This window comes from Pteropus vampyrus, unplaced genomic scaffold, assembly GCF_000151845.1.
Source record: "Pteropus vampyrus isolate Shadow unplaced genomic scaffold, Pvam_2.0 Scaffold333, whole genome shotgun sequence".
Classification (NCBI taxonomy): domain Eukaryota; kingdom Metazoa; phylum Chordata; class Mammalia; order Chiroptera; family Pteropodidae; genus Pteropus; species Pteropus vampyrus.
Genome location: NW_011889114.1, coordinates 95,904 through 98,934, shown reverse-complemented (window position 1 = coordinate 98,934; position 3,031 = coordinate 95,904). Strand labels below are relative to the sequence as shown.

The window sequence follows — 3,031 nt, the reverse complement described above, 5'->3', positions numbered from 1 at the left end:
CGGGACCTAGACATCCTGGCTCCCTTAGGGCCTCACAAGCTGCAGCTGAGTCGCAGGCCCAGTCTCGCACACCCTTCTAGGGCTGCCTCCAACTTCCTCACTGTACCCTAGGCAGACCTCGAGATTTCCCCCCTAAACCCACTCCTCCTCCGGTTCGGAAATACATCCGTTTCCCCACTAGAGGGCGCCCCTGGGAGGACTCGCGGTCCTCAGGGACCCACTGCAAGGGATCTAAACTTGGGAAAACGAGGACAAGTGACCAGAGCAGCAATTCTTGCTCCCTCCCTCCCCTTCGGCCCCCACTGCCCAGCCGTCTTCAGTCCCACCCTCCCGCCTCCTCACTCTCAGTCTGTCCCCTGGGCTCAGGCCGCATCCTCTCCCACGTGGACCGTCACCCCAGCCTCCTCCTCAACCTCCCACCTCCCCTCGCAGCCCAGAGGGACCTTTTCTAGGCCCAGAGAGGACCCTGCCCCCGCTCTTCTCTGGAGTTCCAGCGCCCCCAGCTCCTTGGCCTTGGGTTCGAGGCCCCGCATGACCTCACCTCACCCACCTCTCCAAGCCTCCTCCACCAGCTCCCCACCTCCCACGGCCCAGTAGCTCTCAGCCTGGAGCGATCCTATCCCCCATGGGCATTTGGCAATGTCCGGAGACATTTTTGATCGTCACCATGTGGGGGCGGAAGGGTGCAGAGGGTCCTAGTGGCAAGCAGCAGGCAGAGGCCAAGGATACTGTTACGCATCCTACAAGGAAGGCACAGAACATCCCCCACGACAAAGGCTTACCTGACCCCAGGTGTCAGCAGCGGGAGGTCGAGAAACCCTGCTCTGGCCACACGCTGTTCTCTCGGGGAACACTCCCCCTTCTCCTCCCCCTGATAATTCCGAGGAGGAGTTCTGGGCCCCACTCAGACTTCGCCTCCTGCAGGAAGTCTTCCTGGCCCACCCCGCTCCCCAGCCTTGGCCAGCCCATGCGCCCAGCTCCATCTCCATCCCGCACGTGTGCTCCCCACTGGACGGCCTCCCTGTCCCCAAGGCCCTGCAGCACAGGACCTGGAACTTGGGAAAACAGAAAAATAATGAGTGAAATGAACGTATGAATTACCCATTCCCTCTAGGAAGACCTCGCTTCCATCCTCGGAGCGGGCGCTCCCTGCAGAGAGTCCTAAAGGCATCTTTGCCAAAGAGGGTGGATTCCTGTAGCGATGACACGGGACTCCCTCAGACAGCGAGCAGGACAGGGCCAAGGAGAGGTGGGCAACGAACAGTGAGGGGCTAGGAATTGTTAGGTGACCCCAGAATCAGCTCTGGCCTCTCTAAGTCTCAGGCCTCTCCCCTCACTTCCTCCCCACCCCCCACCCACCCCTCTCATTCTGTCTGACATCATGGCTCTGACTCTAGGGCGGGGGAACAGGTCCCTTAGGCTCTCCGTAGCCGGGGGGTGGGGGTGGGGGTACTGTTTGGAGAAGGGGTCACAGAGCAAGGAGAAACCCCTGGCCCGCTGTGGGAAGCGAAGTCCCGTCCCTACCTGCTGGAGTGCCTGACCTGTCCTCGGTGCTCCTAGCTCACTGTTGTGGTCGGTTACTGGGGAGATAAGGGGCCAATGAGGCCTGAAGACAGCAGCCGGGGAGGGACCGAGGCCGCGAGGAAGGGAGGTTGGGGAGGTGTGACCGAGGAGGTGGCGAGCAGCTCTGCTGGGTTCTCCAGGGCTTAATCAGACCCGTTGGGAAGCCCTTAGAGGGGCGGGGCTGGGAGGCCTTGAGGGGCGGGGCTGGGACGGCCTTGAGGGGCGGGGCTGAGCTTATAAGGAGTGGGGATGAGCGGCCCTGCAGCGAGAGGGACTGGGTGGGCCTACGAGGGGCGGCCCGGGTACCACAGGAGGGCGGGGCTCCGGATGGGGGGCACGGGTACCTATAGGGGGCGAAGACTTGGGACCTAGTGAGGGGAGGAGCACGGACGCGTGGGGGCGGGGCTTCAGGGGCCAGCGAGGGGCGTGGCTGGCAACACGCGAGGGCGCCGGCGGGACGGTCTCCCCCAAGACCTTTGGGGGCGGGACCCACCGGGAGGCACTCTGGCCGGAAGGGCCTGTGTGGGGTCGGGAAGGTCTGCGTGGGGAGCACGGGCTCGTGAGGGGCGTGCTGTGTTTCCGGGAGTGGGAGGCAGAGCTGGGAAGGAAACGTCTGGAAGGCTCTGGAGCCAGGCCGAGGTCTTTCGGGAGGAGCCCGAGAGAAGCGTGTCTTAAGCTGATTAAGATCGCGTTATTTGGGGGCTTCATTAGCAGCGAGGCGGCGCCCACGCCGGGAGTTGCGAGGAGCAGCGTTCACCACCGCCTCAGGTCCGCGCAGTGGCTCACTACGCATGCGCGCCCAACGGCCTCCGGAGACGCCGCGCAAAACGCCTCTCCGCCCACCGGGTCCGCGGTCGGGCAGGCGGAAGTGGGCGGGGCCTCGGTCGCTCCGTGCGGCCCCCGCCTTCCGGCCACGCTCCCGTGTGGCCACACCCCCTGCGCTCCGCGGGGCACGCCCCCTTAGCGGTCCGCTGCTGCCCACGTGGGCCTAGCCGCAGCGGGCGGGCATGGGCGCTGTTCCCTGCAGGCTGGGTGTGCCCCACGCCTGCGGTTTCCTGTGGGAGGAAGCGGCCCGCGGGCGCGCAGCTTAGCTGGTGGCGTTGGAGGCCCAGGAAGGGGAGATCCCGCCACCGCTCTCAGCTCCCCCTTCCACAGAGCCCTAAATGGGGGACTCAAGGAACTTGACTCAGCCCTACCCTCCTGTTCTCCACCTTCCCCGCTCAAATTTCCATCTCCCTAACCCCTGATTCCCAGACTTCTCCTCGGACTAGGTCGGGACCCTGGCCCCCTTTGCCTGCACTCCGTTTAGCCCCTAATTTTTCCTTCAGTGACCCAGACTTTCTAACATCCTTGGGGCTCTTGAGTCTGGAACCCCCGTTTCTGTCCTTATCAAAGACTTAAGTTTGTGACTACCCACCTATTCCCCAACCCAGGGGCCTTCATCGTGTACTCCCAACTTTTAGCCTTG

At 63.9% G+C, this 3,031-nt stretch overlaps 1 long non-coding RNA gene across 1 annotated transcript; it reads right to left on the bottom strand.

The window, feature by feature from the left end:
• Window positions 1-59: 59 nt before the first annotated feature.
• Window positions 60-1,779, bottom strand: LOC111730739. Its single transcript, XR_002776805.1, has 3 exons — window positions 1,525-1,779; window positions 1,102-1,193; window positions 60-871 (listed from the first exon to the last, which is right to left on the bottom strand). It is a non-coding gene; the product is annotated as an uncharacterized LOC111730739 (long non-coding RNA).
• Between the last annotated feature and the right edge of the window lie 1,252 nt (window positions 1,780-3,031).